Source organism: Eucyclogobius newberryi, unplaced genomic scaffold, assembly GCF_026437365.1.
Source record: "Eucyclogobius newberryi isolate DKJ021-1_F unplaced genomic scaffold, fEucNew1.0.hap1 SCAF_19, whole genome shotgun sequence".
NCBI lineage: Eukaryota > Metazoa > Chordata > Actinopteri > Gobiiformes > Gobiidae > Eucyclogobius > Eucyclogobius newberryi.
This window is the reverse complement of record NW_027315823.1, coordinates 11,716,938-11,733,725: the sequence shown is the minus strand read 5'-3', so window position 1 is coordinate 11,733,725 and position 16,788 is coordinate 11,716,938. Positions and strand designations below refer to the sequence as shown.

Here is a 16,788-nt window from a genome sequence, read left to right as displayed (position 1 = left end):
ATCTATGTGTTGATAGTTGATGCGGTCAAAATAATTTGCGCTGGTTTGTGTTTGACAAGTTAATGTGTTTATTCAGAGTTATCTGCAGAAGAGTAGGAACACATGAAGGGGCCAGAAGAAGCAGCAGCAGGACTGTCAGAAGAGTTAGTTGTTGTTGTTGTTGTTCTGCTCAACTAGGCTACGAGCTAATGCTAACAAGAGATCTCATCCACCTGAAATGAGACTTTAAAAATACTTTGATGCAATTGAGATCACATTACGTAGATACAAAACTTAAATTACTGACTCGAACAGCGAAATGAGTGACTACAATCTAATGTCAGGACTATTTAATTGTCCCACAGCCTCAAAGAAATGTTTACACAATCAGCTGTGCTCTAGAATCTATAGTGCACAGCTCATTGTGCTTCTACTGAGTGTGTGAAGTTATCAAAGAGCTGATGAAACTGGAAAATGATATTAGCAAAATATATGTGCCTCATTTAATATACTGCATTATAATAGTAAAAGTTTGAATAATATTGCAGTAAATGTACTGGGCTAAAATATAACTGCTGTACAATGTTCTTTTTGAAGATCTGGATTTGCCTTCAGACCTCCCTGCTGCTCCTGCTCCTGCTCCTGCCCCTGCTCCTGCTCCTGCTCCTGCTGCTCCTGCTCCTTCAGGTGATGCTGGCCCTTCTGCTGCACCCACAGGTGTGTAAAAGCATTTGGTTGGATTACAATTTGTTTTTTAGCCCGTGTCATCTAAATTGCAATGTGTGTTTTTTTTTTGTAGAACCACGAGGAAGAGGTCCTGGAGCCAGAGTCCTCCAGCTTTGAGAGGGAGGACCTGGCAGCGCTCTGGGACTGACCCTCCTCATGTTCCATCGGCTTCCTCTCCTGCAGAGGGTTCCAGCTCATTCAAAAGAATGTGTAAAATTACAAATGTATAAATTACTATATGAAAATAGTTCATTTGATTTCAATCTGGAACCACTGGAGCTGCATCTTCAGCAGGAGAAATGGACTCCTTTATCCTCTGTGTCCCCCACTCTTCTCCAGGCCATATTAGTTAGTATATAGTTCTGTATTTATATATTATTTTTATATATAGTTAATTATTTTTCTATTTTTCCACAAAATAAATTACATTTTATATTATAAAATGTGTGTCCTGTATACATGCAACTTTTTCATAAAATACTGGGTAGTTTGTGGGAAAATCAGTGGCTACATAGAAAATCGGTATCGGAAAAATCGGTTTTGGCAGGTCAGACCTCCTTAAAAACCGGAAATCGGTATCGGCCAATTTTTTGGAATCGGTGCATCTCTAGCTAATACTTACTTAATACATACTTTATTATTTGAAACTCTCCATGAACCCTCTCGTCCGTCGTTTGAGAACCACTGCTCTAAACCAACAAAAATTTGAACACTGGATTAGTAATGAAACAAGCGTGAACGAAGTTAAATACAACTCCCGATTCGATAGACATTACCGTTATACCTTTGTTAAACGTTGGGGGGGGGAAAAAAAGTCCATTTTCCATAACAATGTGACATGACTAAAAGCTCAGAAAAGTCAATTACTACTTCACATTTTCCCTCTCTCTCGGTATTCTTTACAGGTGTGAATCTAAATCGTACCCTCGCCTTCTGGGACCAACACTGTCTGGACAATCCTACGCATCATGTGAAGATAATGCTCTGTCCCTGAGTTACATTAGTGCAGGCTCCTCATTTACGTCCGGGATCTGCGCTTGTTTAAATTAAATGAGATAATGAGTTAATGATTTGATAAGAGTTTACAGAGAAAAGTAATTGTCGTTTCTTCCCCAGACTGTGAGCAGCAGCTCCAGAAGGCTGTACGTCGCACGGGTCTGAACCTCCACATTTTACAAAAGAAGATATTTGACTTGACAATAACCGACGAATGTCTTACTGCTCCTTAGATCCACATCTATTCGGCATGAGTGCCCTCCATCCATCCTGAAATATGGTAGTTAAGAAACAATATGTGAGAGTGTGTCGTGCTCGGTGCCAAATGTTTGAATCATCTACACCTGTCGCTCATGAATATGCCTGATGGCGGCTGCTCTCTGCAAACTAACAATCTGATTATGAGCAGATGCTCTCGAGGCGGTTTCTATCCAAGCAAACGCCCAACACTGAGGACCTACAACAGCCACGTTTCGACCCACAACAGCCACGATTCGACCCACAACAGCCACGATTCGACCCACAACAGCCACGATTCGACCCACAACAGCCAACGTTTCGACCCACAACAGCCACGTTTCGACCCACAATAGCCACGATTCGACCCACAACAGCCACGATTCGACCCACAACAGCCAACGTTTCGACCCACAACAGCCACGATTCGACCCACAACAGCCACGATTCGACCCACAACAGCCACGATTCGACCCACAACAGCCAACGTTTCGACCCACAACAGCCACGATTCGACCCACAACAGCCACGATTCGACCCACAACAGCCACGATTCGACCCACAACAGCCACGATTCGACCCACAACAGCCAACGTTTCGACCTACAACAGCCACATTTCGACCCACAACAGCCACGTTTCGACTCACAACAGCCACATTTCGACCCACAACAGCCACGTTTCGACCCACAACAGCCACATTTCGACCCAAAACAGCCACGTTTCGACTCACAACAACCACATTTCGACCCACAACAGCCACGTTTCGACCCACAACAACCACGTTTCGACCCACAACAGCCACGTTTCGACCCACAACAGCCACGTTTCGACCCACAACAGCCACGTTTCGACCCACAACAGCCACATTTCGACCCACAACAGCCACGTTTCGACCCACAACAGCCACATTTCGACCCACAACAGCCACGTTTCGACTCACAACAGCCACATTTCGACCCACAACAGCCACATTTCGACCCACAACAGCCACGTTTCGACCCACAACAGCCACATTTCGACCCACAACAGCCACGTTTCGACTCACAACAGCCACATTTCGACCCACAACAGCCACGTTTCGACCCACAACAGCCACATTTCGACCCACAACAGCCACATTTCGACCCACAAAAGCCACGTTTCGACTCACAACAGCCACATTTCGACCCACAACAGCCACATTTCGACCCACAAAAGCCACGTTTCGACTCACAACAGCCACGTTTCGACCCACAACAGCCACGTTTCGACCCACAACAGCCACGTTTCGACCCACAACAGCCACATTTCGACCCACAACAGCCACATTTCGACCCACAACAGCCACGTTTCGACCCACAACAGCCACGTTTCGACCCACAACAGCCACGTTTCGACCCACAACAGCCACATTTCGACCCACAAAAGCCACATTTCGACCCACAACAGCCACATTTCGACCCACAACAGCCACGTTTCGACTCACAACAGCCACATTTCGACCCACAACAGCCACGTTTCGACTCACAACAGCCACATTTCGACCCACAACAGCCACGTTTCGACTCACAACAGCCACATTTCGACCCACAACAGCCACGTTTCGACTCACAACAGCCACGTTTCGACCCACAACAGCCACATTTCGACCCACAACAGCCACATTTCGACCCACAACAGCCACGTTTCGACCCACAACAGCCACGTTTCGACCCACAACAGCCACGTTTCGACCCACAACAGCCACGTTTCGACCCAGAACAGCCACGTTTCGACCCACAACAGCCACGTTTCGACCCACAACAGCCACGTTTCGACTCACAACAGCCACGTTTCGACCCACAACAGCCAAATTTCGACCCACAACAGCCACATTTCGACCCACAACAGCCACGTTTCGACCCACAACAGCCACGTTTCGACCCACAACAGCCACGTTTCGACCCACAACAGCCACGTTTCGACCCACAACAGCCACGTTTCGACCCACAACAGCCACGTTTCGACTCACAACAGCCACGTTTCGACCCACAACAGCCACATTTCGACCCACAACAGCCACGTTTCGACTCACAACAGCCACGTTTCGACTCACAACAGCCACGTTTCGACTCACAAGAGCCACGTTTCGACCCACAACAGCCACATTTCGACCCACAACAGCCATGTTTCGACCCACAACGCAGACCATGGCGGACTGTTTACAAGTGAAAATTTGCATGCTGCGCGCTGATTGGTCGACGAAATTTGTGCGCTTGCTTGGCTCTGATTGGCTGCCGAGCCGTGATCCAGAAAATGCCGAAGCTACTTGTTTTTTTTGCCTAGTCGGCCCCCGTACAAAATCATTTGGACGGGGTGTTTTCAAATCCTATCTAAAAGCCTGGTTGGGGTACCTCATTTTCACACAGCAAAACTGGAAGTAGTTATTTAGATGTCTCACTACTGTAGTTCCATTCTCTCTCAAGTTTGTTGGCACTTTAATACCCGCAAATCTTTAGAACGGTGAAGTCATGAAACTCATGCTGTCCGGTCCAAGCACAGCCAATCACAGCGCTGCTTTCAGCTGTTATTTCTGGGTTGACGAGACATAAAATACTTTATCCAATGCAGCACGCAGTGGTTTCATTCTTATCATAAAGTGCTGCTTTCACAATATACTCTTCGGGGGGAAAACACAAAATGTACTCTTTTTCAAAAAATAAAAGACAAAATAACAAGCCGGGAACAAAAGCTTCAACATTCTTTAATCATAAACCTTATCTCAGAAATTTGGTTAGGCTGTTTCTGCATTTATGTCTCGCCTCTACGCAGAGTTTAACATCTCTGTACGTAGTGTGTTTTGTTTAGATTATGTCCGATGCCTTCTGCACTGCAAATATTATATGTTGGCTCGATAAAAAGGAAACAGCTGATGCTACAGTGCGCTAGCTTTGTTTTGCTAAGTCTTTCAACAAAAAAGTTACCATCAATGGAAATGCGAAGGTTTATCACAAGATCAAGTCAAAGTTTGGTGAGAAATGAAATGCTTTTGGCCGTCTTGTCTTCTCAAAAGCACACTGGGAGTCAAAGACAGACTCCTTTGGCTGCTACTAAAGTCCAAAAGCTCCAAAGTGAATCAGAGGAAACAAAAAAAGTCTAGGACCATTGTGTATAAAAATAAATGATACACTACCCAACAAACACAGTGAGTAGATGACGAGTTAACGTAGCATAACAGAGATTGAAATACTTCTGACAACTTGGAATTGTCTATGCAACGATTACGTCTACATCCTCACCACTGACAACCTCCCTGACAACACTGGAGAGGGCTGTTTACGGACGGGCATCTGGTGTAAATCCTGTAGTAAATCCAAGAGCTAATCACTGCAAAAGACCAGCAAACATCTATAAAACATTGATCAATGTTTAATTGTTTCAATGGACTAGATTTAGATTGTGCATCCTAAATGGACCAGCACTGCAAACCTAAAAAGACCAATGTGGATTTTTCTTGACCTGTTTTCTGTGTGATTCACTTGTTCTAAAAGAGCAGAGCGTCTGACTGCAGCAGTGTTCAGGAGTTAGTCTCACCCAAGACAAAGAGGATCCGTGTGGAGCTAAAACTAGAACCAAACTCTCTCCCTCTCGTTCCCTCCCTCCTTCAGTCTAAACCACAGAATGATGCAGAAAGTGGGCGGTGCCAGTTTAACAGGATCATGGCGCTGCTGAAACAGGAGAAAGGATAGGCAGCATATGCAAACATACAGAGCTACAGTCAGTAACTTTTCTTGTTTGATTACAAAATAATGTGCCTGGAAAATGCCTCATGGCTTTAGATGTGCGACAGCCACAAGATGGAAATCAATTTGATTTGGATCAATGAAGGACAGCAGGATCAATGATCAAAACTGCATCAGCAAGAAAACTGACATTTGTGTGAATGACACAGAATAAACTCCTTTTATAAAGATAACATCGTTCAAGGCTCTAAAAAGAACATTTTGCAAAGAAACTCTGCAAAATAGGCCAATAACAATATATATATAGTATTGTTATTGGCCTTTGAACATTAAGGTTGCTTTCACAATACTTAAAGTGGACTCAGTTTGATTGGAGATCAAAGTGGCAGCATCGTCTCTTTCTCTGAGCCGGTCTGGTTCACGTTCACAATACATTTTTTGAAATCAAACGATATGCTCAGAAAGGCACCTCCTCTCCCCTCGCCTGTAGAGGCGCTGTGTACAGTATCATCCAAACAATGACAGGGAAACATGAGGAAGAGATTTGGAGCTCTGCCTGAGCCACGTCACATAAACAAACTTTGAGGGGGACTTTAGCCGTGATTGGATCTATTCTCTGGCTTTTAACCAAGTTCAATTGCACATATTACCCAAACAAACCGGAGCAGCCAGGCCAATCCTGACTCTAATCCAGACTGTGTTGTGACCTTTAGATTGGCATCTCATGTTTTAGAACTAAACAAATGGTTTGTGTTAAAAAACAAACAACTGATTTCCAATGTCTTTGGCTCATCCCACACGAGGAATGAGCTCCATCTACTGGCAGCAGTAGATGGAGTGCTTTTTCTCTTAAATATGTCATTCATATTTAATAGAAAAAGGCAACAGGCTAATGTAGCCGAGCAAATGTAATGACTGATGATTTATGAATTTAAACAGCAGAGAAGATTCTCAGAGCCACGTCACAGATCAAGAAAACGTCTCAGATACGGGAGATTCAAGAGAGTGTTTGACGCTCGGAGGAGAGAGGACTTTCATCCATTAAACTAGTGTGAATGAAGCTAAATGCTGCTCAGGTAAGTTTTTGATGAGAGAACAATGTTAGAACATGGTTAAAAGCGCAAAAAATGTCAAGTTAGCATAATGTGTATCCTTTAAAAGCAGAGACACCTACATCATAAGTGCACATGCACAAGTGACCCACACAGGCCGGGGGTGAAACTACCCCTAAAACAGTTCAGAAAATAAAATGTTCTTCAGCTAAACGTACGTCCAGAAGAAGCACAGCCCAAAAGAAGACGACACTGGAGGGTTTATTGCCATATCTACAACCAGAGATCTGTGTTTAATTATAAAGAGCTCAGCCTCCCCCAAATCCCTGTAGTATCAGCAGCAGCAGCAGCCTCTCCTGAGCTAATCTGGTCTGGACCTCTGCTACACTGCACTGTATTTACACACTGCGATACATTTAAGGTCACGTCTACCGTCTGCTTCTTCATTCAAACAAACTACTATCACGTTTATATCCATTCATTATTCCACTCAAGTCGAAGGCGAGGAAGGCAATCCACAGTAACGGCTCAATTACACAAGTATAAGAAAGAAATGTTTTAAAACGACATGCTATAAATGGGAAAAGATGCTTACTAATCATTCTATAAATCAAATCTAAATCCTAAGTTGTTGGCGTCTAAGTATCGGAGCGCTGAATGAATCACAAATGACATGCAGGTAGTATTCGTATCTGGTGACGAGCTTGCTAATAATGTCTATGTCGAGCAATTTAAGAAGCTAAATGAATCCAAACTTAATCGTCTCCAACTTTACTCTTTCCATTAACTTTCATTCACTTTACGTACAAGCACAGTGAGATCAAACCAAAGCGAAATAACTATTTTTACGCCACGCAACATCCAAATAAACACTGGCGGCTGTGTCCACAACAATAGGAAACATCAGGGCATGAACGAAACGTAAAGCAACAAATTCATCAGTTTCTATTTATATTGCGCAAAACTAAAAAGATTTTAAAAAAGGGCCAGATTTACCCATCCGTGTTATTTACCAGCCCTTGTAAATAGCATGTCGTGTGTAATTTGTAGGTGTTTTGCATGTGATTTAACAATGGAGAATGTAGTATTTCTTCCTGTGCGGTTGCTTCTGTAATAATAACATGACTTAATGAAGTAGCCTGCAGCCACGTGTAAAAAGCCTTGTGCATAATCCGACGGAACGTGTTGGGCCAAAACAGGGCGTGGGATTAATCGGCGTCAATTGGGGCCTGGCAATTAAGAGAAAGACTGACAGAACGAGATTGAGTCGTGTGAAGTCGTCAGTTATTTGGGAGGAGTTTTGGAATGGAGAGTCCACAATCGAGCCTGGTTTTGAGCAGAGATGTGTTAAATGTATATAGCATATTGAAGTCAAGTTTCACCAACACAATAGTCACAAACCTCAAGGACATTGTGAAATAAAAAGCTGTTAATTGATTAATGAAAATAGTGGATCTTTCTGCTCTATATCACAACTCGTCACCGAAGATATTCCATTTACAGTCAGACAGGAATCTTATCATATTAAAATGTAGGGCGGTGCCAAAATATCAAAATACCAACATATCGTGACCCTAAATTTGGCGATACGGTGTCGATATCGTGGGCTGCAGCAACTATATATTGCTGTGACTATTTGTTTGATATAATTTCCCCAATTATTTTGTGACAGCGCTACAATTGTGTTGTTGTTTTAGAGAGAGGAAACTTGTTTTTCTCGCAAAACATAAGACTGTTTGACCGTTTCGAATTTTAAAACGGGTGTATTCAATTGTAATAACAAAAAACTGTTCAAATGTATTGGGTTCTTTAAAAAAAAAAAAATAGAGCTATACTGTAGAAAATCATGAGCGATACATATCGATCATCGTATGTATCGCTAAATCGTGAATCGTGACCCTGTGATGATTCCCAGCCCGGTTAAAAATGAACATTGTGGATTAATATCTGCTGTGAGAACATAAACGTGCCAGGACATCGGACGGGAGTGACGCGCGGGAGATGGGAGAGTAAAGATGTGAAGCGTCGATGAACAGCGCCATCAAGCTGTTGGAACCATGTGCTCGGATATTCTTAAATAGATATGCTGTTTTGCATTTACATTTTCAGAAAAGTAAACAAACAAAACCCCTGTAAATCTCAAAGAACCTCGGCACCATTATTAACTTTTTTAACCAGCTACAAAAGCAATTCATTTTAAAACAATTATTCAAACAGAAATAATAAAAGCATAAAAATCCCTCAATGACGGGTCGTATTGTTTAGCCTTACTTTCTCCAGTGAACATTTGTCAGAAGAGTTCATTTATTATCAATACATGGTGAAAATACGTAGTCAAAGTTGGTTTCCGCAAGAGGAAAACAATGCAATAACAGGTAATAGATTTAGCACGTGTGTGATTGGATTAAAAACACCACAATAATATTATGTGTCGACTCAAACTAAAGAAGGGTCCCAGTTTTATTTCATTCAAAAATGTCAAACAAAATACAACTTATCTTTCTTATTTCCTCAGAAGAAAAGAAACTGATCGTGGGAGTCTGGAAGATAAATGATTTGTGTGAATGAATAGCCTTTTATTACAAGCTCGGCTGACAAATACACCTACAGCTAAAAGGTTAATAAGTAAGATGTTCAAATGAGTTCATAATGCACTTAACGTGGTGATAGTTCATCGTTTTGACACAAAATGAATGGGAACTGTAGAAGAAAGGTCCCTGCTTCTGGCTGTGTGCAGAATTTATGACCCGACTGCTTCATTTGTGTCACAGGATTATTTGTTTTATATTAGATCTGTGTTATAAATGCTTAATTTGAACTGTTGTTTAGCTTTATTAAAGATGTACTATTATTATGACAGTGTATTTATACAGCACTTTTTCCACCTTCAAAGCACTCAATGCGCTTTACTAGTCATTGTAGGTGAAGTGCCTTGCCAAAGGACACAACGACATTCCCTCTCGCGCCCCACTGGGGCACCACTGGCACCACTGGCACCACTGGGGCACCACTCTGGCACCACTGTGGCACCACTGTGGCACCACTGTGGCTAGAGCTGGGTTGAAATAATCAATTTTCCGATTTTTAATCGATTCGCATATTAATGACCGATTATCGATTCGTACGTCCAAAGATAGATTTTTTTTTTTAATTAAATATATATATATATTTTTAATTAAAATTATTTTCTACATTTCCCTCAGTGAACTTCAATCTACCTTCAAGAAAGATAATTCAGGACTCCTGGATTATCTTTCTTGAAGGTAGATTGACCCTTAACCTTTTCATCAGTCTTCCAGCCATCAGTAACTATCAATACTTGTAAGAATTGCTGTTTAATATTGATATAATACTAGTTTTAATATGTTGCTTCTCTACACAGTCATGAAGTGAAGGAAATGGTTCAAATACATTTTTCATTTTTAATAACATTAACCCCCGGATCGAATCGAAATCGGATCAAATCGGAAATCAGATCGAAATCGGAGCGAATCAGATGGGATCTGAAAAATCGGAAAAAAATCTATTTTGAAACGTAAAAATCGGAATCGAACCGATTCTTGAAATTTGAATCGAAATCCAGCTCTAACTGTGGCACCACTGGCACCACTCTGGCACGACTCCAGCAGTCGCCCATCAAAGTATTAACCAGGCCCTGTCCTGCTTAACTTCAGAGAGCTGACTAGATCACACATTGCCAACCAGGTGTGGACTTTGTGACTTTTCTGGTTGGATTATCTACCTGTAATATTCCTACAAATTAATCTTGTTTTTTTTTTATTACACTTTTTAAAAAAATACTTTTTAGGACTTTTTTTTATCAAAAGGTGGTAGCAAAGTGGTAGCCACTCCAAACTGAACTAAAAAGTATAAATTCACTCTTTCTACTCTTTTTTATTTACTGTGTTTATCTTTTTGCATGTGTCTGTCTTTAACTTGTCTGTTTTATTACTGTTGTTATGTGAAGCGGTCACTCCCATCCTTGGGGGGTTGGGATCCAAATTCTCAGGGGGTCCGACTCCCCAGGTGTTCTTAAACTAGATTTGACTGATTTTCAATGAAGGAATGGTATGTTAATAACGTCTATTAAGTACTTTATAATTATTACTGTTCTATAACATCTACAATTAATCATAAAATATATTGTTTTCTTATAATACAGTAGCATTACAAGGAGACTGAAGGATGTTTGGGTGCCCAGTGTATCCACAGGTAAAATATGGGTCATTGGGAGGTGAGGTTTGGAACCACTGATGTAAAGTGTCTTTGAATGTCTTGAAAAGCGCTATATAAATAAAATGTATCAATATTATTATTATCACCATAATAATAATTATTATTATTACTATTATTATTATTATCATCACCATAATAATAATTATTACTATTATTATTATTATTATCACCATAATAATAATTATTATTATTACTATCATTATTATTATTATTATCATCACCATAACAATATTTATTATTATTACTATTATAAAACCTAAATTAGAGGTGTGCAATTGGAATTTTTACTGAGATCGATATTCAATGTTTAAAAAAGGTAAAAGTTTTTTTTTTTTAAAGGGTAAATGTAAAATCAAGTGATTTGGTTTGTGTTTTGTTTTTTTGTGTTTAAATGGGACTGATTTACGGGAGGTGATATTGACAAAAATGAATACCTAGATACTGTATATGTTTGTATTACCTCAGTAATGGTAATGAGATGTTATTTAAACAGTGCATCAGGAATGTGCTCAAATGTGTCTGTAAATGTCTGTTGAGGTTCAAGTATCGGCAAAAACGTGAATGGACCCAATTACAAACTAATAATCGGAAGAGACAAAAATACATAATTTTAGAGAAATGTCAAGCTTTTGGACAATGTGAATGTCAGATCAGTCAATGCGAGAGAGAAAAAACATCTTGATAATTTTTTTCCAAGCTCTAGTCAAACTTGTATCACAAAAAAACATAAAGCGGGTTATAATTTCATGATTGACTAAAAGTGAGTACGGCGTAATGCTACAACAGATACTATAATACGATAATATATCAATCTGACCAAAAATACACACAAAAAATTACACAAGTTCAATTGATAACGTTCTACACCAATAAAATTGCAAAAAAAGCTCAATAAATGCATCAGTCACTCCAAAAAGTCCAGCCAACTCACTTTGTGCCCTCTCCTTTCTGCTTTTGTCCATAAAAATGTATAATCCAAATAAAATATGAACACTAGCAAATGTGGAAGACACGACACAAACGCTTTCTTAAAGGTTGAATGGACGATTTTTTTGGCATAAATTTGAGTCTTATTTCCTCGTGGCGTGGACTGCCGATTAGTCCTGCCACGTATCAATCATAAAACGCACCTATCGCTCACCTGCAGCCGTGTGTGGCTCGTCCCACATTTCCGCGTGCCTAAGCGCATGGATCTATCATAATATAGTTCCCTCAGTGTACGGGACAAAATGAAGACGGAGAAAGACAGTTCGAGCTGACTCAGAAGTAGAAGGAAATCTACGGGAGACGAGAGATGCGATGCGATCCGTCGCGCTAATAAACAAACGCACGTGTGTGTTGTATCAGTCCGCACGGGGGTGTGCGCACTTTCGCCTGCGTTCTCAAATCGCCGAAAAATCGTCCATTTCGCCTTTAATAAACTAAAACGTACCCTAGTCGGTTGGTAGTATAGACTCATTCACCCTCTTCCATACATGTGATTAGTCATAGGTTTATATTTCATTATTTCCGTCTCAGAATGACCACATGTAAAAAGAAGCTCTGCCAACTGTATCTTGAGTTAATAATGGCAAATTGCAATAACAGCCAATTTACAATCAATTGCAATTAGATGTTTTGCTACCTGAAACGGTAATGGTAAATGTTGCTGTTTAAGCTAGCATAGCGGTTACATCAACCAGAAAACAGATAAGATAAGCCTTTATTTGTCCACACAAAGGGGAAATGCCGATGTTGCAACGCAAGAAGTGGGAGAACAAATAACAAGATAACATAAGACAAATAATCATAATAGTGGCAAAGGAAACACTCTTATTTACAGCAGTTATATGCACATGAATATGACATTATTGCGTATGAGTATTGCACATGAATGACAGTATTGCGTATGAGCACTGCACATGAATATGACATTATTGCGTATGAGTATTGCACATGAATATGACAGTATTGTGTATGAGTATTGCACATGAATGACAGTATTGCGTATGAGTATTGCACATGAATATGACATTATTTCATATGAGTATTGCACATGAATATGACAGTATTGCGTATGAGTATTGCACATGAATATGACATTATTGCGTACGAGTATTGCTCATGAATATGACATTATTGCGTACGGGTATGACACGTCCGATTTGGCACTTGTAAACGAACTTCACCCTCTCCGTGCGCCTGGTTTAGAACGCCTCACCAAAAATGCCCGAGTTCTAAAAATAGCAAAACAACAATGAAATACAAACCGTAGTTCCTTTACTGTTGCAACCACTTCCACTTGTGGCACCAGCGTTTATTCCAAAAGTGCACATATAGGCCACAAATTCACAAATCAAGCAAATGCAACAACTCCAAAGTTCAAGGCCTTGTACGTAGATTAATAATTTGTGTTCAAAGTGTGTTATTTATGTAGCAAATGTAGTAAAAGCTTTGAAAGACAAGGCCTGGTATGAGCCGGGTGATTATGTCATTATTAATATTTGCTTTTTTAAATGCGTTGTTTTTGTTTTGTTGGACGGGAATGACATGCATCGACCAAGATCATTGTTTTGAAATTATGCGAGAGGATTGTTGGCGCACAAAAGTATATTTTTTTCATACTTGCCATTCTACTATGTTTCTTACACTTACATAGCAGTCTAATAAGTTTTTTTAACAGGCTTATTCATTAACACAGGTCTACAAACGCGTCTGAAATGTATTTTGGACTACGCTATTTGGCGCCGACAACCTTGCAAACATCGCTAAGGAAACGAAAAAAGCTTTTCTACGAAGTTATTGGCGAAACTCGATACAGTCATTCAAAAACAATCCCAAAAACATGGGAAAATTACAAGAAACTGCTATTATTTCCAGTTGAAAATTACAGAACGCTTATAATGTCTTAAAAAAATACAGTGTATCGTTTATTATCAGCAGTATCAAAATCAGTATCGTGCCTTTTCCACGACATCGAAATATCGTATTGCGAGAACACTGGGAAGTTACACATCTTACAACTATGACATAAAATCACATCAACGCAATCTTGTTTATGTTCTGTATTCTGCACATTTGCTGCACACTCAGGCTGTGCAACAACTGACAGAGCAGCTTTTGTCTCTGACCCCGGAGTGTGCTGCACCTGGCCAGGTACAGTCCAGAGCCAGTCTTCATCCTGCACTATTCACCCCAGCTTTCCTTTGTCCACTTCCCCCCCCCCCCCCCCCCATTTCTTTTTTTTCCACGAAGCTATTTAACCATTTAACCTCCCCGAGAAGCTAACGCGCTAACAGCCTAGCTCACACCTCGTCCTCGTTGACGTTTTTGCCTCATAACGATAATGCTAGCAGACGCAGGGGCTAACCGCGGCTAGCTCCCCCCCCCTCCCGCTCTCCCCGCTGTATGTACCCGAGCGAGCGAGCCTCAAGTTGGGAGAAGCTAGCTTACAAAACCCCGCAAGTTACCGGCGGACCCCGGAGAAACACGGGAGCCGCTGGGGACGAACACACGCACAAAACACACGCAAAACACCCCACGAAGCGGCGCGGAAAAACGAGACATTGTGTCCTACTTGGCGTTAGCCGCAGCCCCGTGTGCTAGCCGCCGCCGCCGCTGCCGCTGCTGCCTCCGCCTGCGCTAGCGTCGTCATGTCACCGCATCGCTGTTGTGCTGAACGCGCTGTGTGTGTGTGTGTGTGTGGGGGGGGGAAAAACACAGCGGCGTACACGTGCGGACCGAGCGGCTAAAAGAACTCCCGAGCCCCGTCTACCCCGCCGCGGAACGCACACAGCCTCCCTCCTCACCCACCGGCGGAGAGCGCTCACCTGCGTCGGACACCGGCCAGACATGTTTCGCCCCCCGACAAAACGCTGGCGCTTTTTTCTTTTTTTATTTCCAAGGACACCGAATCGCCATGACAGTTTTAGAAAAATGCATAAAAAATTAGCAGTGGAGGTGGGAGGGGACCGGGAGAGAGAGCGAGCGCGAGGGAGAGAGGGAGAAGGAGGGATGGGTGACGGAGACGGCGGAGGGAGGAAGAGAAGGGAGGAGGAAGAGCGCGCGGACAGGAGCCGTGGAAGTCCGTGCGGAGGCTTTTTAATCGAGAGTTCATTCACGCGCTCTCGGCACGCGCGTGTGGGTCTACTTTACACGGGCGATTTCAAACTTATATAAAAAAGAGGGTTAAAATGGCCTCTGTCTGCAGCAGCCAGAAACACAAACAACATTTTTTTTTTCTTCTTTTTTTTCCATTTCGTTGAAGTTTAGTTTAGTCTGTGAGCGAGCGCCGCGCCAGAGCACTTCTTTTAAACGGGAGAGATCGTTGTAGCGCGTGAGCCTGAGCTGGGGGTCTCATTTATAAAGCGTTTGTCAGAGTTCTGGAGTTAATACATCATTTGACTGATCTGTAAACTATTGGGTGCACCTACTTTGAGTTATCCAGATATTTTAATAGACACGAGTGTGAGCTGGGGTCTCATTTATAAAGCATTTGTCAGAGTTCTGGAGTTGACAAATGATTTGACTGATCTGTAAACTGTTGGGTGCACCTACTTTGAGTTATCCAGATATTTTAATAGATGCATGAGTGTGAACTGGGGTCTCATTTATAAAGCGTTAGTAATCTGTAAACTGTTAGGTGCTCCTTATTTGAGTTATCCAGATATTTTAATAGACACGAGTGTGAGCTGGGGTCTCATTTATAAAGCATTTGTCAGAGTTCTGGAGTTGACAAATGATTTGACTGATCTGTAAACTGTTGGGTGCACCTACTTTGAGTTATCCAGATATTTTAATAGATGCATGAGTGTGAACTGGGGTCTCATTTATAAAGCGTTAGTAATCTGTAAACTGTTAGGTGCTCCTTATTTGAGTTATCCAGATATTTTAATAGACACGAGTGTGAGCTGGGGGTCTCATTTATAAAGCGTTTGTCAGAGTTCTGGAGTTAATAAATCATTTGACTGATCTGTAAGATATTTTAATACATGCATGAAGTGTGAGCTGGGGTCTCATTTATAAAGCATTTGTCAGAGTTCTGGAGTTGACAAATGATTTGACTGATCTGTAAACTGTCGGGTGCACCCACTTTGAGTTATCCAGATATTTTAATAGATGCACGAGTGTGAACTGGGGTCTCATTTATAAAGCGTTTGTAATCTGTAAACTGTTAGGTGCACCTTATTTGAGTTATCCAGTTGTGTTATCCAGATATTTTAATAGACACGAGTGTGAGCTGGGGTCTCATTTATGAAGCGTTTGTCAGAGTTCTGGAGTTAACAAATAATTTAACCGATTGTAAACTGTTAGATGCACCTCATTTGAGTTATAATGAGAGATGCATAATGAGTGTGAGCTGGTGCCTCATTTATAAAGCATTTGTAATCTGTAAACTGTTGGATGCACCTCATTTGAATTATCCAGATGTGTTACCCAGATATTTTAATAGGTGCATGATGAGTGTGAGCTGGGGTCTCATTTATAAAGCGTTTGTCAGAGTTCTGAAGTTAACAAATAATTTAACTGATCTGTAAACTGTTGGGTGCACCTCATTTCAGTTATCCAAATATTTGAATAGATGCACGATGAGTGTGAGCTGGGGTCTCATTTACAAAGTGTGCCTATGTACAGAAATGTGACGTCATTTTCCAGATTAAGTATGGAATATATATATTTTTTCAAACAACAACGTAAAAATGAGCGTGCCTCAGGGCGTTCAGAGACGCAAGGAAATGTAGTGAGTTTGAGGAAGTTTGTGTTTCGTTTGTGTGTATAATTTTAGTAAGAATTCCACGTAAAGTTTTATAAATGAGACCCGAGATCGTTTCCCAATTGTAAGATTTCTGGAGTTAAGAATAATTCAACTGATCTATAAAC

The 16,788-nt window shown here is 41.3% G+C and overlaps 1 protein-coding gene across 1 annotated transcript in view; it reads right to left on the bottom strand.

Annotated features, from left to right (window-relative positions):
* The window catches only part of chd6 (chromodomain helicase DNA binding protein 6), a 128,987-nt gene extending 114,158 nt beyond the window's left edge, over positions 1-14,829 (bottom strand). Inside the window, exon 1 of the mRNA XM_072451754.1 lies at positions 14,739-14,829. The gene's annotated coding sequence lies outside the window, so the exon portion shown is untranslated. The remainder of the gene's footprint in view (positions 1-14,738) is intronic.
* Between the last annotated feature and the right edge of the window lie 1,959 nt (positions 14,830-16,788).